We start from the raw sequence: 24,258 nt of genomic DNA on the forward strand, positions 1-24,258 counted from the left end.
AACGGTCTGATAGGTATGATTTAAACCACTTTAAAGCCTGTCCCTGTACACCAGTGGTGTTTAAACGCTCCAGGAGAATATTATGATCTAAAGTGTCAAATGCAGCAGTGAGATCCAATAAAACTAGTAGCGAGACGCAGCCTCGGTCAGAGGCTAAGAGCAGGTCATTAGTGATTTTAACTAATGCGGTTTCTGTGCTATGGTGCGGTCTAAAACCTGACTGAAACTCCTCATAGACGTCATTCATCTTTAAGAAGGAGCATAACTGCGCTGACACAATTTTTTCTAATATTTTTGATATAAATGGGAGATTTGATATCGGTCTGTAGTTAGATAGTCCATTAGGATCAAGTTGTGATTTTTTGATCAGAGGCTTAATAATTGCTAATTTGAATGGGTTGGGAACGTGACCTAATGATAGGGAGGAGTTAATAATATTTAGAAGAGGTTCACCGGCAGCTGGTAATATATCTTTCAGAAATTTAGTTGGAATAGGATCTAATACACATGTGGCAGACTTAGACTTAGTGATTAGTTTATTAAACTCTTCCTGTCCTATGGTTGCAAAACACTGTAACTGAATTTGCTGGGTACTGAGTAGGGCTGGACTATAGGACAAAGTTAAGGGTTGATTTTGACCATCTGGTTCTTTTGATACTGGTGTCACTGCATTCCAGGAGAGACCAACTTTAGTCTGATGCTGAATGAGTGACTAAGTCAATAAAACAACGGGAAGAATCTCTTACCACAATACTAACTGCTGCCCAGATGAGACACTCACTGCAGGAGCATTCAAATGAAGATGCCTAGAGAAAACAAACACAGATGTCAGCCAATCAGAAGTTGCATACTCCTTCTGATGTGATTTAATTAACATCACTCACTTTGAAGTATTGCCGCAGGTTGTCAGTGAGGATTCTTTGAGGACTGATCAGTGAGAGGTAGTTGGAGTCCTCTCTGAAGCTCCTCTGAAAGCCACAGCTTAATCGGCAGAAGAAGAACATCAGCAACGCATGTAATGTTTGAGTCTGAATGCAGGTGTGGACGCGTGATGCTACCTGTCACAAATGTGGAGTCGGCGAAGCTGGAACTCGCCCTCATCTTTCAGATGGGACAGGCAAACCATCAGGAACCAGAAATAAGAGATGATAAGAATAAAAGTCTGAAAGTAATACATTTGAGCATGAATACCCAGTCATCATCTCCCTCACTTGCTGATGGTCTCCCAAGACATCAGGATTGAGAGATTCAATGCAGGTCTTCAAGGTAGACAAGAGCTTAGCATTCAGATTCTTGCTGTAGCCTGTCAGCCTGACCATGTGCAGGTTAGTAAGTGCCCTAGAAAGTAAAACATTAGTTTTTTTGCTTTGAAACGGTAATCTTAAATATAATGTTGCATAAATTAAGTGTTGGTACCTGAGCATTGTGCTTCCCTCATTCCACCGCTCCTGATGGGAATACATCTTACATGAAAGGAGCACATGTAGTATAAATCCCTAAATTGGGAAAACCGTGATGGGATGTCTTCAGTTAAAGGCTGTCTGTGAAAAGCATGTATGTAAGTGAGTGTGTATGATCAATCAAACAATGAATTATACTCCTTGTTTAAAACATTTTAAGTGTTTAAGTAAACTTCTCTAACCTTCGAGAACTGTCGCGGCCTGAAGTTCAGCCAGCAGATCGATCATCTCGCTCTCTTCAGATGTTGAAGCCCACGTTTCGCTGGTAGAGGTCAAACCTCCGCTGGTCTCCAAATCTGATTCTTTCCTTTCTGGAGGTACAATCAACGCTGGGAGAATTCAAACCTTCACTGGTTTCCAGATCCTATAATTTGCAAAAGCTGACACAAACTCACTAACGTCTGATAACTTACATTTCCATAGTTTTTACCCTCTTGGTGAACACCTTGGCGTTTAATGGTGAGTTTTTGGCTCAAGGACTGCATTTAAAGTCACGTTCAAGCTTTTCTTTTTAACCATAGAGGCCTTGTCATGTTAGAAATGAAAAGGGTCCTGTCCAAACTGTTGCTATAAAATTATAAGCACACAATATTCCGTAGAATATCATTATATGTTTTAATATTAAAATAGTCTCTTTTCCTCTATCCCAGTTCAATATTCCTCTTTTGATAAAGCAAAGTCGTTATCTTGCACAGCTTAAAATTGAGTAGCGTGATTAGTAGTGATTTTAATTTTGGATAAACTGTTCCAATAAGATTAACAATAAAAGTTACAGTACAACACAAAACCTACCTCCACATTCAATTTCTTGAAGGAGGTCCTGAAAGTAGTTTTCCCTCATTTCAGGAGCAACATTGATGAGAATATAGTCTGCATCTGGCTGGAAAAACAGTGTTTTGTGAGAACAGCAACAAATTGGTTAAAAGAAAGTGGTTGAACTAGGTATTGCAGTACAAATTCAAAATATTGAGATGTCTTACTTTAGACTTGATGCACATGCAGGTTGCCAGATTCCCGCTCTGTCCCCTTTCCTTTGCCAGCTTCCATGACAGAAATAAAATACGCTGTTTTCCGCCAAACTGGCAACCCAGGGTTCTGAAGCAGTTCTGAAGGTTAACCGGTTCAATTTAATTTGACTGAATGTCTTCAGAATTCTTTCTTTTATCACACAGTCTACGATTTTCAGATAAAATCAACCGTGACACGTGGGAGGACTCATGAAGTTCTGATCTTCAGAATCGCCCGTGTACGCCTGCTTTAAGAGTAAAAAGCAGTTTGCTGAAAAACTACAAGTTACTATATCGCCCATGTACTGTAATGTTTCTTTCATGTGTGAGAAAATCCCTTACATGGACAAATGCATCAAATATAACTATAGCTGAACAGCATGCAGATAGCGATGCTTGAATTCATGAATAATAAAACTGCAACGGTGTTATACAGTGATTTTGGAGCAAAACGGTATGGATATGAATAAAACGCACTGCACGTGGTCGCACTGTCCTTCGAATATCGAGAATAATATTCTCACACATCTAAAGTGCGCGCACAGAAAAAGCGGTTGATCTATAAGCCAGATGCATGTAACAATACGTCTTATTACAATGTTGTTTTTAGTGCTGAACTTATTTTAGCGTCATACATTTGGTTTAACTGCGCTGTTAAAGGAGGTGATTTTTACCATTCATCTGAACTGTGTGAAAGTGTTTTAGATGCTTACATTGTTCTCGCTCCATCCATGCAATAACTGCGTCCTATCAGCCAAGTTTCTATTTCCTGCTGTGTAACAACAACAGTATTAGAAAAAGAATTGCCTATTAATTCTGCAGTAACACCTTATTAGTAATGCATTAAGTAAAATATAAGTGTTACCAAATATATGTGTTTTCTTCCTCTCTCTGATTACATTAGGTAGATCTTCAAGTGTGTAACGCAACCTTTAGGCAAATCTAAAGTGTGCTGTAATGCAGCTCTAGCTCAAAATAAAATAATATTTTGAGATTTCCGATACGGCAAGGATTGTTGTACAGCGATGAGCTCGACTTACCAAGAATTTGGCCATTTCTTTATCGGTCAGGTCATCACATCTTCTTGAGTCGACCAGAGAAGATCATCTTCAGGCACCTGCAGGGAATGATGCATCTGAGAAAAAACAGGGGACACGTACAAAAAATAAATACGATCCTTATAACATAGAAAGGTTGAATTTAAATAAAGTGACCTCTAATTAAGTACAAATACAAATTATAGACCAAGGAAACAATGCTATAATAAACATTGTAGGGAATAAGCGAAAAAATACAAATATTTAGGTACAGTAAATAAATTAGACGCACCAAAAATTACTAGAATGTATATTCAATATTTATTATTAATGAGTGACAAAATGCTTAAAGTATCAAATAATAAGTCAAACTTTCAAATGGCTTCTGGAAATTAAATTCTCCAATTTAATTTAGCGTTAGCAAAACAATTTCCGTTAATCATCACGATATAAACCTAACAAACCCCTCAGATTTGTCGCGGAAAAATTATTATTTTGAAAATTATGAACTGCTCTTCGTTAAATCGTTATAAAACTGTGATATTATTCGAAATATTAACGTTATACACTATAAGACATTACCGTGTCCCAGGAAGTTCACGCGCCCGATACCCGTTTAGGCACGGACGTTACGTTCCGGTACGTGCAGCGTGTTTAAGTCACAATATACTTTTATACTAATATATTTAATATATGAATGGAGCCGGCTGTGAAATTCAAGCACGCGCCTGTTTAGAACGGTTCAAAACAAAACAAGAAGCGCGCGCTGGCGGCGGTCTCGTGACATCGAGGTATGACGTCACAAACCACGCGTTCGAATTCGAACTTTTTGAATCGCATTTCTTGCGCGAAAGTGTAGAGTATCGACGGATGGTTGTTCTCACCGAATGCTTCAGTCGATAAACATTGTACTGACACGAACTCCTTTTGGTTTATAATATAATCAAACAGTGTTTTATGGAGTTTAGTGAAGTTGAGAGAGAAAGAGTGGAGATGATCGGTCTTACTTCAGACGTGATGTCTGACTCTGTCAGCATTAAAGAGACAGCTGACAAAAAGCCTGTCAAGGCAACAACAACAAGAGATTCAGGGAGCGTTGGCTCAGATAATGCAGGACCCGTGAAGGTTTGTCCTTCAAACGATGTGGAGAACAGCCCAACAGGTGAGCTGGTTATTGTAGGTGCATTTATTAACATTATTTTCTTTCCCAAAAATCGAATCTGTAGTCAGAGATCTGTAGCTTACCATTGATTTTTCTTTATTTTAGAAAAACCTGCAAAAGGAAAGAAGATGAAAGGAGCCTGTGCTGTCTTTCGGAGAGTATGGAAGGCTGTAAAGCGTCCTTTCTTTTGCTGTGATCCAAACCGAGTGGTGAATATTACACCACAGCCGGATCAAGATGAATCAGAGCTGACGCCTGTCCCGAGTCCTCCCAGAATCGCACCGACGGCCAACGCAGATCCTGAGCCGATGTGTCTGCCAGGCCAGGTCTGTGAAGATGTCTGTGAAGAGTCGTCGTGTGTGCCAGGTCCCTCCAGGAGCGAGCAAATACCTGACGTAGAAATGGCCGATTCCGAGTCATCACCTGTGGCTGATCCCTCCTGTTCTGATCTGGGTGATGGTGAGTCATAGTTACTTTAGGTTTCTATTATTTCTACCATCTGTTCTCTATTACCACGCGCTGCTGTAATTCATTGCATGTAACTTTTGTTGTATTATTTATCTCCATTTTAGAAAAGCTTAAAAAGTGGAGGAAGGGGAAAGCGGTCCGTGCGTTCTTCAGGAGATTCCGTAAGGCTGTAAAGCACCTCCTCCTCTGCCGTGACTCGAAGATTGTCCGGAGTTCGACACCACAGGTGGATCCAGACAGTGATGAGGACTTAGCAGATTGTGCCATTTCTTTTGAGCCTGAGCCAAGCTGTCAGACCGGTTCTGACCAGGCCTGTGAAGCTCTCCAGTCCCCCCCACCTGTGCAAGAGGCCAGTGCAAATCCAGCCACTCCAGCCACTCCAGCTAATCCAACCACTCCAGCCAATCCAGACAATCCAGCCACTCCAGCCAATCCAGCATTGCCGCATGAGCCAGATTCTTCGGATTTGGGAATCAATCTGCAATCCGGTGAATCATTATTACCTATATTTCTCTGCTTTAAATCAGAATTCAGACTGTAAATCTGGTACTGTAACTTCTTCCTATCTGTTTTTCAGGTAGAGCACCTGTCTTTTTATTGGGAGATTTTCTAGGACGTGGAAATTATGGCAAGGTGTATGAGGCAACCTACCTATTTGGTGACAAAACGACGGTAAAGCAATTTTATTGACTTGTATCATCATTTTGCTTCAGATGTAGAGATGTGTATCCACTGTTGAGATCCTTTGATGTGTTTGGAGAAATTAACTTCATTTTTGCCATTCACAGGTTGCCGTGAAGTACATCCGCAAGCGTCAGAGTGACCATTATCTTCACCTTGTAAGTTGACAAATCTAAGGATTGAGTGACTATTGCTGTCAATACCTGTAGCTAACATAAAGCAGAAATGAAACAGACAACAGAGATTTAAGTGCAAATCTAAGCAGAATGATGTTCATCGTCCAAGTAGTGAATTGTTTTTTTTCTCTCTTGCTCTCTCTCTAGGCTGGTCATTCCAAACCCGTGCTTGCAGAAGTGGCGATGTTGCTCAGGTTGGGAAAACCTCCATTATGCCCCAACGTCATCAAATTCCATGAATGGACTGAGGAAAAAAATAGCGTCGTGCTCATCATGGAGTACCCTAAACCTTGCTGTACCTTGAATGAGTACATCAAGCGCACGAAGCCCATCAATGAAGAGAAAGCATGCTTGTTAATCCGCCAGTTAATCCAAGCTTTGAAACACTGCGTCGACCGAAGGGTCTTCCACGGCGACATCCACATGGGGAACATCCTAGTGACTCCCACTACTTTGGAGCTCAAGCTGATTGACTTTGGCCACGCTCAACTGATCAACCACGGGGGCAATCTCAGCAGTCAATATCGAGGTGTGTTTTGTGATCACGGTGTTGCCTTTTTGATAACGCCATTGTTCGATGCTAAAAAACGTTTCTCTTGCAGGACCAACGCTCTGCACCCCACCTGAGGTCATGAGGATTCCACGCCCACGCCGGCCCGGCGTATGTCTGGGCTGTGGGCATGATTCTCTTCCGAATCCTGCATGGATATCTGCCCTTTAAAAGCAAAGACAAAATACTGTGTAACTGCACTCCCGTCATACAGACTTTATCCCCAGGTAAACTCAACAGACCTCTTTACTCTCGGTGTAGCAAGTAACGTGTGTAAAGATTATTTACCCGATTATTTAATTTGGTACATTTGAGAAGTATGACTAACCTGCGCTCTCCCTCTGAAAACTTTACAGAATGCCGTGACCTGATTTACCAGTGTTTCACCCGCAATCCAGCTGACAGACCGAGGCTACAGCATCTAGAACTGCACAGGTGGTTTTACTAACTAGACAGCGGATCCTGTGCTTCAACCGGACGACGAAAGTTGTTAAATGGGGATGTAGTAACATTTAAGTGAGATGCAACTGCTGCTAAGAACTGCAATAAAGAATGTCCGTGTGGCAAACATAGATGTTTAATCAATCTGCTTTTATTTTAACAGTTTCTTTTTAAAAAGAAGAGATAGATTCATAAACTTAAAAGAGAAGAGAAAAGAATGAGTGACGCCAAATCAAAGAAAATATAAAAAGCAAAACGATCCTAATAACTAAGGCCCCAACCCAACTAATCTAACTAACAGAAAGAGAATGTAGAAACAAAACCGAGATCTTCAGCGTATCCGACGCCCAAATTAACTACACTACCTAATAAAACAAAAGTACACGGGTGGCTGTCACTCCTAACCTAAACATAAATGAAGTGAACTAAAATTAAACTAACTTACCTACCCCTTCTCCAGCATTCACTCAAACAGGTCACGAATGGCCGCAGCCATGCCGAGTTACCAATGCTAACAGCATATTAAAGCTTATATATAGTTCACTCAAATAGTCTCTAGAGTTAAGCAGAAATTGAATTGCCTTCGTGACACAATTAACAAAAAGGGGGTAACAAAAGTAAGTCTTAAATTAACAAAGTAATAACCAAAAACGACACAAAAGACGGTTTGCCACAAGATTGGAAAGCCGCCCGCTGGCTTAATAGCAGGACGACTGACAACACGCAGGCAGCACCAGGCCGCTTTTAAAGTGGTAGGTCCGGCCTGATTGGTTGCCCAAAACTCAGTCGTCACCCAATAGGGAAACCTAAATATGAGAAAAAAAAAACAACAAATACAAAAGCAAACAAATACGAGGGACGTAACACTTCCCCCCTTAAAAAAAAAAAAACACGATTTTTTTTTTCTCCTTTCCTTCACAAAAATTAGTTTTTAAACAAATTTACATCACCACCCAAGCTCTAGATAAGGCATCAGCAATAATATTTTCCGAGCCCTTTTGTGTTTAATCACCAAGTTGTAACCTTGTACGATTAAAGACCAGCGCATTAACCGTTGGTTATGATTATACATGTGCGCTAGAAACACCAAAGGATTGTGATCGGTGAACACAATTACAGGCATGTTACTTGAGCCAATGTACACATCAAAGTACTTTAAAGCCATCAAAAGGGCCAGTGTTTCTTTCTCAATTGTGGAGTAGTTTAACTGATGTTTATTCAACTTACGTGAGAAGAAACACACTAGATGTTCGATCTCACAAGAATCCTCCTGGATCAGCACAGCACCCGCACCAACCGAACTCGCATCAATTTCTAACGTGAAGGACTTGGCACAATCGGGAGCAATAAGAACAGGTGCATTGCACAACAATGCCTTCACATTGTCAAAGGCAGTTTGACACGCATCGTTCCATTTAAATGGACACAAAGGACTGAGAAGGGATGTAAGAGGATTAACGACAGTTGAGAAGTTTTTACAAAAGTTTCGATAATAGCCTGCCATTCCCAAAAACCTACACAGCTCTTTGCGCAAGGCAGGAGCAGAGAACTCTGCAACAGCAGTTACTTTTGCCTCCACAGGTCTTACTTGTCCTTGCCCCACTTCCCTCCCCAAGTATGTGATCGTAGCTTGTCAAGGTTAGCAAGGTTTAATGTTAGCGACGCATCTGCAAGACGTGCAAATACCTCTCGCAAAGTTGACACATGATCCTCCCAGTCAGGTGAATAAATCACAAGATCGTCTAAATAGGCATTACAATTTTGAATACCAGAAAGTACCATATTAACAAGTCTCTGAAATGTTGCATACAGTGCGCATAACGTCGCATACTGAAAGCCATTACGCAATATTGCGCAAAACTATCCAGTGTCACAAACGCAGACATATCTGATGCGCGAGCGTTAAAGGCACCTGCCAATACCCTTTCAGCAGATCCAGTTTACTAACAAACTTTGCAGTACCAAGAGTGTCAACGCAGTCTTCCATACGTGGCAATAGAAAACAGTCAGGTGTGGTCACAGCGTTCACTTTACGATAGTCTGGCAAAATCTGGCAGATCCATCACTTTTACTAACAAGTAAGCATGGTGAACTCCACGAACTGCAGCTCGGCTTCGTTAACCCATTCTCCAAAAGATACTTAACTTCATCTTTCATGACAACGTTTCAGTGCATTTATTCTATAAGCATGTTGCTTAATTGGAGCAGAATTACCTACATCAATATCATGCTGTAATATTGTTGTACGAGTAGGAACATCATTAAATAACAAAGGAAATGCATTAATTAGCTGTTCAATATCAGCTCTCTGAGGATCTGAAAGATGTGTTAAAGCAGAACTTAAGTTAACCAAAACTTCAGAATTCTTAAGTCTGGCACATTGCTGATATGTATGTCGAACATCACAAGTAAGAGCAACACTTGGCGATTGAGCGTTCTCGGTTTCAGTTATACTCACAGCCGTTGGTGATGACTCTCTTACACAATAAGCTTTTAGCATATTGATATGACACACACGGGATTTCTTTCTGCGATCAGGCGTTCGAATTACGTAGTCTGTATCACTAAGCTTCTTGAGCACTTCATACGGACCTGAAAAACGTGCAGACAAAGGTGAACCAATAACAGGCATGAAAACAAGCACTTGATCTCCTTTAAAGTGACGTGGAACAGCGGTACGATCAAACTGATCTTTCATAGTGATTTGCGCATCTGACAAAGACTGGCGTGCCATCGTACAAGCATGGTGTAAACGTTCACGAAACTTACTTACGTACTGCAGCACCGTTATTTTAGAATCAGTATCAGAAGATAGCATATCTTCCTTAAGCATCTTTAACGGACCCCTCACCGTATGTGTTAGGGTTATGTATTGACATTTTGCAACTTTGACCCTTCAGTTTCAGCTTCCATCTGGTATAACACGTCTTGTTCTAGGTCATGACATGACATGGCCTCTATATAGTAACTTAGACTGGTATGGGCGCCAGGGGAATCTGAAGGAATGAAGATTCTGACGCCCAAAAAGATATGTGACGAACATGTCTGGAGTCTTTGTTTTGCCAGTTGTTTTTACTTATCTTGCTCTGTCCTTTTTCTCTATAAATAAAGTAACTTGCGATCTGAGCTTCGGAGGCAAAGCAGGCAGGGAGGCAAAAGGGAGGTTAAGGAGAAACCTGCTTCTCTCTCGCTTGCAACCGACAGCGCAATCCTTGCAAGCTAAAAATCCAGAAACTTGTCTTGTGTTTTATTTCGCCTTGAGTTGATCCTTCCTGGTAAAGAGCCGTTTGAGTGAAATAGTCTCAACAGTATGCCCAAACACTAAGTCAGCAGGACTAAACCCCAGACTATCTTGCTCTGCTTCTCTGACAGCAAACAGTACTAAGGGTATGCCCTCATCCCAATCCTTGCTAGTCTCCATACAGTACTTACGAAGCATGGATTTCATTGTTTGATGAAATCGTTCCAGTGCCCCTTAGCTTTCTGGATGATACACGCTTGCAATTCTGTGAGAAACTTTTAGAGTCATCAATATTTGAGAAAAAAGCTTGGACAGAAAATTTGTACCCCGATCAGTCTGCACAGTTCTAGGTAATCCAAACATTGAAAAGAATTTCACGAGCGCACGAGTAATTATAGGAGCAGTTATTTTACGCAGCGGGATCGCCTCTGAAAAACGTGTTGCTACACACATTATCGTCAACAGGTACTGATTCCCAGTCTTTGTCCTAGGCAGGGGACCAACGCAATCGGCGATAACGTGAGAGAAGGCCTCCCAATTACAGGAATAGGAACAAGCGGTGCGCGTGGAATGACTTGATTCGGCTTTCCTGCAAATTGGCAAGTGCTACAGGTTCTGCAATATTTTGTTACGTCAGATTTTAATCTGGGCCACACAAAATGCTTTAAAATCTGTAACACTCAGGAACAACAATCTGGTGAACAGTAGACCATTCAAAATCTTCCGAAACATTTTTACACCATTTATGCATCAGTAATCCGTTATCCATATAATAAGCCATTTTTCGTTCACTTGCCATTTCTAAAGAGACAGCAGAAGAGAAGCATTTACACAGGGTCAAATCAGCTTTTTGAGCTGTGATAATGTTATCTCGAGTCACTGGTAATTTTACGTTGTTCAGAACTAGATCAAGTTTTTCATCTGGCTTAGCTTCATCAGTCATCAAAATATTATGCTCCATAGAAGATGCCATAAAAGTGTTAGCCAAATCAGGCGCATCAGCGAGTTTACGAGTCTGGGCGCGTTCATGGCACAGACAGGAAAGACTTCAGGAAATCTTTCAGACATTTCATCACATTGATCAAGCAAATCGGGTTTGTCTAAAACTTCTATAAAAGGACTCACCCTTCCACCGGCCACATCGTTACCAAGAATAAGTTTTACCCCGCAAACAGGCAAATTTTCCCGCACTCCCACTTTAATTATTCCTGTAAACAACTCGGAGCGCAAATAAATCTGATGCAAGGGAACTCTGACAGTCTTCATTCCAATACCTCGTATCAAAACATAACTACCACAGAAGGTTTGATCAGAAAAAGGAAACGCGTCTTTAGCCACAATGGTTTGCATGGCACCAGTATCACGCAAGTGTAAGCGAAAGTTTTGAGTTGGTTTTTGAAGATTGCTAGTGACTCTGCTGCCCTAGTGGCAACGGGCAGATCGTTCCACCAATGAGGAACAGACCAGGTGAAGGTGCGCAAGAGTGATTTTGCACCTTTTGGTGAAGGCACTGCAAGACGCCTTTCGTTTGCAGAGCGTAGGCACCTGGAGGGAACATATGATTCAATTAGTGAGTGTAAGTACGAGGGAGCGGAGCCTGTGATTGTCCTGTAGGCCAGCATCAGGGATTTGAATTTGATGCGGGCATCTATAGGAAGCCAGTGTAAACTAATGAAGAGAGGTGTGACGTGGGCCCTCCTTGGTTCGTTGAAGACCACCCTTGCCGCTGCATTCTGGACCATCTGAAGAGGTCTGGTTGTATAGGCTGGGAGGCCAGCAAGGAGGGCATTGCAGTAGTCAAGTCTACTCAGGACTAGTGCCTGGACGAGGATCTGTGTAGCATGTTCTGATACGGTCTGATTTTCCTGATGTTGTACAGCACAAACCTACAAGATCGAGCAGTTTTTGAAATGTGCTCAGTGAAAGTTAGCTGGTCGTCAATGATCACTCCAAGGTTCCTAGCTGACCTAGACGAGGATGCAGTAGCCGAGCCTAGCTGAAAAGATAGTTTGTGCTGTATGTTGGGATCGGCGGAAAAAACGAGGAGCTCTGCTTTTGTGAGGTTTAACTGCAGGTGATGATCCTTCATCCAGACTGAGATGTCGTTTAGGCACGCAGAAATACGTGCAGAAACGGTGGGATCGTCTGGTTGAAAGGAGAGATGGAGTTGAGTGTCGTCAGCGTAGCAGTGATATGAGAAGCCATGCTTCAGAAAGACAGAACCCAGTGATGTCATGTAGATGGAAAAAAGCAGTGGCCCAAGTACTGAGCCCTGAGGCACTCCAGGGGAGGAGATTTGGTTAAAGACAACACTCTCTAGTGTCTTAGCCATGAATGGGAGGAGAGATACAGGTCTGTAATTTTCAATGAGCTCAGGGTCAAGTGTGGGTTTTTTAAGGAGAGGGGCAACACGAGCCTCCTTAAAAGCTGAGGGAAATGTACCAGTGTAGATAGAGTTGTTGATAATGTGGGTGAGTGCAGGGAGGACGGAGGGAGCGATAGCCTGAAAGATGTTAGTAGGGATGGGATCTAAAGGGCAGGTTGTGGCATTCGTGGCAAGGACGATTTTTGATACCTCTGTTTCAGAGAGGAGGGAAAAAGTGGAGAATGTGTTGGGGTGCTGTGGTTTGATGTGCGTAAGGCGAGGAGCAGCAGGAAATTGATTGCTGATCTTAGTGGTTTTGTTAATGAAAAACGAGCAAAATCATCAGAGGTTAAGGATGACGATGGTGGGGGGACAGGTGGGCAGAGAAGAGCAGAGAATGTTTTAAAGAGGCTCCGTGAGTCAGAGGAGTTGTTAATCTTTGTTTGGTAATAGTTACGTTTAGCAGTGGAGACATTATTAGAAAATGAGGAGAGAAGAGACTGATAAAAACAGAGATCCGATGGATCCTTGGTCTTACGCCATTTTCTTTCCGCAGCTCTGAGTTTGGAGCGATGTTCACGGAGAACATCAGATAACCAGGGGGCAGAGGGAGTTGGCCGGGCAGGTTTGGTTGTTAGAGGACAGAAAGAGTCCAGGCAGGATGTTAGCGTGGAGCAGAGGGTATTGGTAGCAGTGTTAACATCTAGTAAAGAGAACCGGTTAGGAGGAGGGAGTGACAGTGACACCGCAGAGGAAAGACAGGTTGACGAGCGTGCGTGTAAGTGACGGCGAAAAAGTGACCAGCGGAGGGTTAGGTGTTATGTTGGAAGAGGTTAGGGTGGTGTTGAATGTAATCAGGAAGTGGTCAGATGTGTGCAGTGGTGTTACCTGGGCATGATGAGTAGAGCAGTTTCGAGTGTAGATGAGGTCCAACTGATTACCTGATTTGTGCGTGGCAGTGGTGGATACACGGCTGAGATCAAAAGACGCCAATAGACTGTGGAAGTCGCAGGCCAGACTCTTATCTACATGGATGTTGAAATCTCTTAGCAGTACCAGAGGAGTGCCATCCTCTGGAAAAGCAGAGAGCAGCACATCCAAGTCATTAATGAAGTTACCGAGGTGCCCTGGGGGGCGATACAGAACAATCAGGTGAATTTTAAAAGGGTGGGTGACAGTAATGGCGTGTGATTCAAAAGAGGAGTTTGTATTGAGGGTCTGTATTTGGCTGTGCTTCCAATTCTTTGATATGAGCAGACCAGTACCTCCACCCCTCCCAGAAGTGCGAGGGGAATGAGTGAAAGTGTGGTTGGCAGTGAGGGCAGCTGGAGTGACAGTGTCCTCTGGTTTAATCCAGGTTTCGGTAAGTGCTAGAATACTTAGATTGGAATGTTCTGTGATGGCTGTGATGAAGTCAGTCTTTTTTACAGCAGACTGGCAATTCCAAAGGCCGATGGAGAAAGAGTGTGATGTGGTAAACGATGTGGGAATAGTATGCATATTATTGTAGTTGCGCCTCCGATGACGCCGGATACAAGAAGTGCGAGTGGTAATGAGGCTAGGGATGTTGAAAGACATTGTATGAGTAGGGTGGAATAGAGACACAACAGTGGAAGAATTTGGAAGAGGAATAGGGAAAGCTCAAATAGAAACGAAAAATAAATACTAGGTATACGCGGGTGTTTAGCCGGTGTCTGTGCTCGGTGGAGTCGCACAGGTAGAGTCGCTGGTCTTTACTCTCGTCGGTCTTCACACGATGAGGTACGTTCCTGCAGACTAATGCCGATCAACTGCTTCTCCTGTCAAATGGACTAAGAGTTCTGCTTAAATGTTTTACCTGGCGCTGGACACGCCTCCCAATTTACAACAACAAAAAAAGGTCCGAAACTCGCATACGACACTTCACGACACAATCACGTGACACGACAATAATCACGTGACACGAGGTAAACAATACAGCGAAACCTAGCAACGAGACCGCGCTACAATAAGACTAGTAACAGAGACCATACATCTCTAGGCCAATTCAAAGCCAAAGCAATTCGCTCAAAAACATTAAAGTACGAGTCAACCTCGATTTCTCTAAACTGTGGTACAAGAGCAATATGTTTACTCACATCGAACGTATTCAGAATCGGACGCTACGATTCTGGAAACAGTATCAGCATTTGCTGCACGTGCAGGATGAATAGGTACAGAAGGGGCGACTGGCACAGAAGGAATCACTGGCATAGGAGCAATGGTGCGTCTCTGGCAACTCTTAATTCGAGCTCCCGCAACTTGATTTGTTTATCCGCCTCAATTTCTAGACGACGGACCTCAAGCTGCAACTCTAGCTCAGCCTGACGCTCAGCCACCCTCGCGCGCTCTTCCATCTGGAGTTTAGCCAGACGTAACTTAAAACGCGCATCACCGCCAGACCCAGATAGGGCAGGGGAAAGAGGATCGAAGGGCGGCAATACAGCTTTGGCTTTGGACTCCTCCACCTCAGCCGTTTCGCTCGCTTCCTCCTCACCAAGTACAAGAGAGTGACCATCATCACTGAGCGAGTCCTGCTCTACTCCACCAGCCAATGCCAACACACCAAGCTCCGCCAGCCCTCTTAATTTCCCTCTTCAGCTGCTGCTTATTAACCTTAATTTTAAAGTGCTCAGCAATACAAACCAAATTGTCCTTTCTACACCTATTCAGCTGCTCATTCGTCGGCCGACTAACAAAACTGTTTAAATCAAAATCAGCCATTCGAACCGCTTAATTAAATATTAAACGAACTCAAAGGAAACCGCTGTTCAAAAAAAAAAATCTTCTCTTTTTAAACACTGAAGTTTTACCTCACGGACACCCCATCGCTATCCCAGCAACAGGTGCATCTCACCATTTTAATCCCCGAATTAGATACTCGCAAGAAATGAGTATCCCACCGCTGCCACCAATAAATGTTACGTGTTCGTTGTTAAATGGGGATGTAGTAACATTTAAGTGAGATGCAACTGCTGCTAAGAACTGCAATAAAAAATGTCTGTGAAGCAAACATAGATGTTTAATCAATCTGCTTTTATTTTAACAGTTTCTTTTTAAACAGAAGAGATAGATTCATAAACTTAAAAGAGAAGAGAAAAGAATGAGTGACGCCAAATCAAAGAAAATATAAAAAGCAAAACGATCCTAATAACTAAGACCCAACCCAACTAATCTAACTAACAGAAAGAGAATGTAGAAACAAAACCGAGATCTTCAGCGTATCCGACGCCCAAATTAACTACACTACCTAATAAAACAAAAGTACACGGGTGGCTGTCACTCCTAACCTAAACATAACATGAAGTGAACTAAAGTTAAACTAACTTACCTACCCCTTCTCCAGCATTCACTCAAACAGGTCACGAATGGCCGCAGCCATGCCGAGTTACCAATGCTAACAGCATATTAAAGCTTATATATAGTTTACTCAAATAGTCTCTAGAGTTAAGCAGAAATTGAATTGCCTTCGTGACACAATTAACAAAAAGGGGGTAACAAAAGTAAGTCTTAAATTAACAAAGTAATAACGAAAAAAACGACAAAAGACGGTTTGCCACAAGATTGGACAGCCGCCCGCTGGCTTAATAGCAGGACGACTGACAACACGCAGGCAGCACCAGGCCACTTTTAAAGTGGTAGGTCCGGCCTGATTGGTTGCCCAAAACTCAGTAGTCACCAAATAGGGAAACCTAAATATGAGAAAAAAGTAGAGGGAGAGAGAAAACAACAAATACAAAAGCAAACAAAGACGAGGGACGTAACATAGGTCTTAAGTTGTCTTTATCTTTAACTTTATCTGCAAAGTTTATTGTTAAACACAGGCACGTTGTATAAGGGGGTATGGAGATTCATGCATTTAAAAATATGTGACCCTGGACCAGTCTTAAGTCGCTAGGATATATTTATAGCAATAGCCAAAAATACATTGTATTTGTCTCAATAATTTTTGCCGTCATTTGGACGTTAAGTAAAGATCACGTTCCGTGAAGATATTAAGTAATTTCCTATTGTAAATATATTAAAACATTGTTTTTGAGTAATACGTATTGCGAAGAACTTCAGTTGGACAACTTTCTCAATAGTGAAATTTTTCAGATTCCAGATTTTCAGATGTTTTGTCCTATCCCAACATTCAACTTTATGACTGGCTTTGTGGTCCATGGTCACGCATAGGAATGAAAAGAGAATAATAAAATCCACAAAAAATGTTCCTCACAAGCTTAATGAAACCCTCTTTCACAATCTCCATCTCCTATTATTGAGCTTATTATTTATGTTTTATATTTTAGAAAAGTCTGCAAAAGTTAGGAAGGGGAAAGAAGTCTCTGCTCTGTTTTGGAGAGTGGTGAAGGTTGCAAGGCTCTGATCTGAACAAAGAGGTGAGTCTTATAACGCAGAGATGATTCCTGAGCCGGTGTGTCCGCCAGACCTGGTCTGTGAGGATGTAGAGTCCAGTGGTGTAACTACAGATGGTGCAACCATCTTACCCTTCGAGACGTAACATAGTAAAACGGTATCGTTTCATTATTTATCAATCATTGTTGTACGTCAATTTCAAATAATTCATGCACTTGGACAATCCGATGTTCAGCTTTTGACTTCTTCAGTTTTCTGAGTCAGCGTCGAAGAGATTAATCTGAATATTTCTTTTATACTTTCAAGTATAAAAAATGTCTTTCAAAGTTTTAAAAACCTAAATGCACATTTTTTATTATCTATTTCTACTTTTAGGATTTGGACAGAAGTCTTCACCTCAGTCCAGTGGAGGAAGGTTAAGACGATTCTAGGAGCCTGATGATGGAGGGGGTCCCTGAGGCGGAAAATATTTTTATGATATCAAATAAAAACATGTTAAATATGACATAATGTTGACATAACCTTCATTTATTAACTTAATCCCATGCTAGAAACATTTTTTTTTCATAAAAGGTATGCTATAATAATAAAGGTATAATAAAAGGTATATTATTTTTATGTAATAATGGCAGTTTTAAGCATAGAATGGAACTTCTCTCAACAGAAGGCATGAAAAAAAAATCTTTCAACACTTTAACAATGAAAATAAATAAACACCCTACAGTTTAGGATATTTAATAATGCCAATATGAGACACACTGTACTCGATATTTATTTATATACAATTCCTTTTAAATTGACAAGCAAATACATTTGTGATCTAAAAACAACTTAAACATCTTTAGGCCACACTTATTTTCTATGTTTTATCTTTATCTTAATTAACATATTAATATTTTGTTGTATGCAAAAAAAGCAAAACATGTAAATAATATAGCTGAAAATTGTAAATAACCAAATATATAAACTGGGTGTTAAATGTTTAGAATAATTAAGTGTTTTTATTTTTTGAATATTTCTTTTGTTCACCGTTCATTCGATCAAAATAATTATTACAATTTAAAATAAAAAAAAAAAATCAGTAATAAAAGTAAATAATTTATATTAATTGAGCTCTAAATCAGAATATTAGACTGATTTGTGTGAGGACTGAATAGCCCAGGCAACTAAATTAAAATTTTTAACAAAATAATAAGAAATGTAATAATATTATGTTTATTAATGTTCTTTCTTCACATCCTTTTTGAAGGACTTAACTTTTTTTTTAATTTATATTATTATTATCCAAAAAACCCCAGCTTTTTAGGTAAAATTCACTTTATAAAAGTCCCGTTTTTAACTTTCCTTCATGGGGATAACGTGGGTCATCTGACATGCTGTTAAATAATTAACAAAGTTTAAGGTCCCGCTGTTCCCGTAGAATACCTCTAGACGAATTCTCGATCTCATAGGGTGTAACGTCTGGGGAGCAAGAAGACACATAGACGTATATTTCCTTACTCCAAAGTTTATTCCAGAATACAATGATTTATATAGGCATTTTCAGAGGGGAGTTTTACCCCTCTAGCCAATGAATCAAAAGATGACATATGTTGTATCCATGCCATAAGATATGCACTTATATAAGATAAAGGAAATTGTGAACATATAAGGAATACTTTTGGACACAGAAAAACACTTCTTCTTGTCAAGTATCAAAAGTGTAGAGGAAACTCATTCACCCACGACACAGAGTAGCGCAGACACCAATGACCGACTGAACCCTTCTAACATGTAGAAGGATGTATAGATCATACATACTTCAGAACACTAGGGGGAGATTAAAAGAAAATCACGTCTAAGAGGAGGGAAAAGATCAGACAGAAAGAGTCTAAAAGGGGAGAGTGTGTTAAAATCTAACAGTTGCCTGCTTTTGTTTAAAATAAACAACACATAAACACACTCTCTGAAATCTCTCATCCATCATACATAGAAGTAACTGGAAATAATATATATTCACTCTTATCTTAATCCTGTCATGGAACCCTTTACTGGTCTGCTCACAAAAGCATACTGAGATGATACAAAGGTATTTATAGCACAACGAATCAGAAGTCTAACAAATGGGATGATACAACACACAATAACTTTCTGGCACGGTAGCTTATGGCTTTCCGACTCCTTTTCCTTGTTCCTTCTCGAGCTCTGCCGACACCGGTGTAGTAAGTCGATCCCTTCCGTCTGGAGCTGCCTTCATCCTGCTGGCGTGTATCCACTGTGACTGGAAGTCCGTCAGCACTCCTGTCCTCATCACAGCGATGACAGTCACAGGTCCAAGGTACCTTGGTTCACCCAGCTTCAGAGGTTTCAGACACCTTATTAACACCTGTTGGCCAGGAGCGAAAGAGTGAGTTGGTCCTTCTGCAGGAAGAGGGAGAGAGAGAGAAACGTCACCGTTTATGCCATTTAACATTTTCACCAGGGAATCCACGCAATCTGCGATGATCACCTTCCATGTCTCCTGTGGAAAAAGTACCAGCACGGCCTTTAACCCAAGGGGTTGGGAAAGGTCGGCCCATGTGTTGTGTCTGGATGCCCCTTTAAGGTTCTTTCCGCCAATTTGTTTCTAATTTTCAAAGAGCTCATAAGTGGCTTATTCAGTTGCAAGCGAGAGCAAAACCGTCCAGTCTGCCTTGGTTTGCATCTGAAAGCCCCACCAGAAAACCTCCTTTTTAAGACTGTCTTCCCAAAACTTGCGAGAAAGTCGCCTTGGTACGCGATAAGCAGGAACTGAGTGCAAGATATGAGAGAACAAGCAATCCTTGAAGATATGCACACACACACCTGCTCTGGAAATGTCCATCAGGCAGTCACTTAATGTCAACATACGATCGATTCAAATTTTGAATGACTTTCTTTTAAAACGTGTAAAATGCCATGATAATGTCTACATAGCATGACGACAGCGGATGCTGGCAGTGCAATCCTGCCCTGCTTGTCTCTCAAAATACCTGTGTGGTCCAGTTTCACCTCATTTGCTGCCTAATGTGTCAAATCAGCTTGTGTAGGGATAGCCTGTAACAGCTTAATATCCAAATCATCAGTTAACACAAAAGACATCATAGGCACATCCATGCCCGCTGTGTCTTACTATTAGCTCTTTGGCTGCCCACTTTGCTACTTCATCTGCCAATCTGTTTCCTTTGCCTCATCTGAATCTCCCAATGCATGTCCAGCTACCTTTATCACAGCCAATTTGGATGGTAGCTGAGCTGCATGGATTAACTCTGCCAACACACTATGGTGTGATATTGGCTTTCCTTCAGAGGTTTTAAAATTTCTTTCCAGCCATAATTTCGCAAAGCCATGCACGACTGAATGTGCATGTTTTGAATCAGTTGTATATATTGAAACACTGGCCTTTTGCCAATTGACAAGCTCTTGTTAGTGCAATTAACTCTGCTACTTGCGCTGATCTGTACAGGAGCGTGTACGCCTCAATTATGCGATCAGCTAATTCCACAATTGAGCAGCCACACCAGTATTCGTTATCATTTGGTTTATAGCATGATCCATCTACATACCAATGATTCCCCTCCTCCAGGACAGATGCAGACACACCTGGCCTGCAAGCCGTAGAAATTTGAATCCTGGTCATGATCCGTCTCCTCGAATTCACCCTGTGTTAACAACTTAAGCAAACATAAAGTAGGACCGTGAACAACAGAGGTTGCTTTCAGGATTACATTAGCAGTAGCTTAGTAGTATTGCTTCATAACCTGAACGTCTTTGAGCAGTCACGTGCTGAGTAGAAATGTTTTGCATAATAGCGCCTACCTGATGGGAAGTATGTACAATCAACGGATGTGATAGAAGAATACGCTCTGTGTCCTGTACCATGATCGCTGTAGCAGCCACTGCACGCAGACAGACGGGAAGCCCCTTTGCCACATAATCCAATGTTTTTGACAAATATGCCACAGGATGGAAATTACCCCCATGTTCCTGAGCCAAGATTGCCGCCGCCGTTCCTCTGCCTTCGTGCAAGTACGAGTGAAAGTCTTTCGTATATGCAGGTAAACCAAGAGCAGGTGGCTTAATCAAGGACGCTTGTAGATGTCTGAATGCGTGGTCCATTTCAGTCGTCCATGTAATATCATCAGAGTCCAGTAGGGTGGCCGCTCTCAGGATTTTGTCATACATGGAACAATTTGGCAACCACGCTCTGCAATAGTTCACTAGGCCCAAGAAGCTTTGCATTTGCTTCTTCGTAGAAGGATGCTTATATGTAGCAATGGCCTTGATGCGCTCTTCAGACAGTTTTATTGTGCCTTGCGACAGTTCATGTCCAAGATAATTGACCTTCCTTCGAACCCACTGTATTTTGTCTTTGGATGCCTTAATCCAGCCTAAGATAGAATATTGAACACAATGGTGGAGGCAGTAGCACATGAGTCCTCAGAGGCTCTGGTAACTAGCAGGTCATCCACACACTGCAGCAAACAGGTGTTTGGTGGTAGTTTTGCATCCTTGACCATCTCGTGCACTACCGCAGAGAACCAGGAAGGCGCATCGGTCAGACCCATGGGAAGTCGCTGGAATGTATATTGGGTGTGGTCAAAGGTGAATGCAAACAGTGGCTGCGTTTCAGGATCTACAGGAAAAGGAAAAAATGCAGAGCAGAGATCAATAACTGTAAAATAAGCATGTGAGTGAGGAATAGAATTAAGTATTGTATGCACATCGGGTACAATAGGAGTTAATGGCTTTATCAATTCATAAATTTTTCTTAAATCCTGTGTTAATCGCCAAGAACCATTAGCCTTTTTAATTGGATTAACTGGCGTATTGTAGGGTGAATGAGTGCGGATCAGAATGCCTTGAGCCAGTAACTGTTCAATAACAGGCCGAATTCCATCTTCTTTTTCCTTGGAGAGAGGGTATTGTTTACAATAAACTGGTGTGCATTTGAGCAGAGTAGACTTGTATGGGCGGGCGTTAATAAGGCCTGCTTCATCCTTATGCGCCGCCCCTAGTCGAGGGTTAACAGCAGTCAGTTCCGGTATGGCTGCAGATGCAGCTGTGTCCTCCAAAGGAGCACTTCCTGCATTGACAGTGAGAGAATAGACGGCAGGAAACATGAGTTGCAGAGAATTATTGTCAAATGTAATATGAGCACCAAGTTTATGCAGCAAATCGCCGGTAGTGTTGGTGTCATCTCACATCAAACAGGGACACCACTTATTCCCACAGAGTTGAACGTTTTCCCTGTATTAGAGCCCTTGTAAAATTTACTTGACAGAGAAGACTTACTAGCTCCGTGTCGATCAGGAAAACATATAGTTTAGAATCAACATACAATTCAATGAAAGGCAAAACAGAGTATTAGGGTATGTAATGGAGATTATTGAATATGCATCACGAGAGGGCTGACTCTGTGGGCATCCCTAACGGGGATTACAACTAGTAGGATATTGCAGGTTTTGTTTCTGCTGCTGCGGGCTTGGGACTTCAGGCCGGGGCCTGAAACCACCCAATCCTCCCTTTTTCCTCCTGTTGTCAAAGTTTTTTTTTCGACAAGTCTTGGCGAAATGCCCAGATTTTCCACAGTAGAAACAGACTTTAGACCCTGCTGCTTGTTTTGGGTGTGCATTCACATTAAATTACATCATTGCAGGAGCCTTCGCCCGATGAGCATCAAATGCCCCTGCAGTGGAGAGCTCACGCAATCTGCGAGACAAAGCCTCAACCGCAATATCATTAATATTTGGGGTAGTCAATCGAACCAACTGTGCAGTTTCTTTATGCAAAAAAAAAAAAAAAAAAATCGCAACTTATGCACTGGTGGAGCGTCATTTACAGGTCTTAAAAACTCAATTTCATCGATCAGTTCCTGTTTTGTCATTTCTGGAGGCAACGTTTTTCGCATCCACCAATGCGAAATGGGATTACTTGTGTGAGATTTCGTTCAGGAGTGTATTTTATTGTTATCAGGTTCTCTGTTTTAGCATGTCTAATCATTTGAATGCATAAAAACAATTCATTCAAATGTATTCTTAAAACAGACTTGTCAAATGTTTGTTTTTCTCAGAGATTGTTACAGTAATGAAAGCCGTGACAGTCAGCTTGACATCAGATGTGGGCGAAGAATATGGACGCCTACCTTGCTTCTTTGCTTAGCTTCAATGGGGACGCTTCATCTGACAGAGGAGGCTCACCAAGATCTGTGGATCAATGACCTGTTACGCAACAAAAGTATGGGTGAATTCAGATTGATTGGGATTTTTTTTCCCAAGTCATTTCAATGACAGAAAATGTCTCAATCAATCTGAATTCACCCTACGTTTCATTCCATGCTACATTTCCCATCTGCTCATGTCCACAACTTGTTTTTCCCTCTTTCAGAATACAAAACTTCTGTAAAGTTCTTTAAGAATTCATTTATGTTCATTTCCAGGGTGATGTCCATCTTTAGTTTATTTCTGGTTTTCTTGATTCACCCATCCTAAGCATGTCCTTTCTTCCCATGGTGTTTATGTAACAAATTGTCAATGGGTTCCATGTTTGTGGTCCAGTACAAACACATTGCCACCAGTCTTCACAGGTGCAGTACAGGTCGCAAGTGATATATGAAGGTCCTGTACAGAGAGATAATGTCCACTAAAAAGCATTCACCTCATCATTCTACCTACAAATAGATTTATCCATACCTCCATGCATCACTGCATTGCTCACGTGGTCCTCCAAGTGAACTGTTCCCTGGTGAAGAAAATCCTGGCAGAACTGCTCCGCATCAGGCTAGAACCAAAAGTGCACCAAAAACTGTCCTTGATCCCGTGACAGCCACAAAATACAGATACACTGGTTTCATTCAAATTAAAGTATAAATACACGTTTCCTAGAATTGCAGATGACACAGAAGAGTGTATGTACACAGCAAAAATTGGAGAGTTGAAATTTCGGTGTTAAACATCTTGAGTTAATTTTAACACAGAAAGAGTAATTTTAACACATTTAGAGTAAAATGGCATTTGGTGTTGGAGTTGATTATCAGTGTTAAAACAACTCCGTAAAGATGTAATTAGACTCTGCCCACGCAGTTCAAATCGCCGCCCAAAAACATTCGTTTTACAAACTTAAAGTGATTAAATATAGAATAGAGCGCATAAAAAACATTCACCTGATGCGTTTGTGTAGTCTTTAAGACTTTTATATGCAATAGGCACGTTGTAGACATGACAGTACATTGCACAGTACTTTTTTTCCATTGTCGATTATATATCAATATCAAACTCTTTTGCATGTTCCAGGTAA

At 41.4% G+C, this 24,258-nt stretch overlaps 1 long non-coding RNA gene and 1 pseudogene across 1 annotated transcript; both read right to left on the reverse strand.

Moving 5' to 3' along the window:
- Positions 1–571: 571 nt before the first annotated feature.
- LOC122343199 lies at positions 572–1,097 on the reverse strand. The gene is made up of 3 exons (XR_006250721.1): positions 1,059–1,097; positions 885–981; positions 572–806 (listed from the first exon to the last, which is right to left on the reverse strand). It is a non-coding gene; the product is annotated as an uncharacterized LOC122343199 (long non-coding RNA).
- Positions 1,098–11,503: 10,406 nt separating this feature from the next.
- LOC122342241 lies at positions 11,504–14,232 on the reverse strand (annotated as a pseudogene).
- Between the last annotated feature and the right edge of the window lie 10,026 nt (positions 14,233–24,258).

Source organism: Puntigrus tetrazona, chromosome 4 (assembly GCF_018831695.1).
Source record: "Puntigrus tetrazona isolate hp1 chromosome 4, ASM1883169v1, whole genome shotgun sequence".
NCBI classification, from domain to species: domain Eukaryota; kingdom Metazoa; phylum Chordata; class Actinopteri; order Cypriniformes; family Cyprinidae; genus Puntigrus; species Puntigrus tetrazona.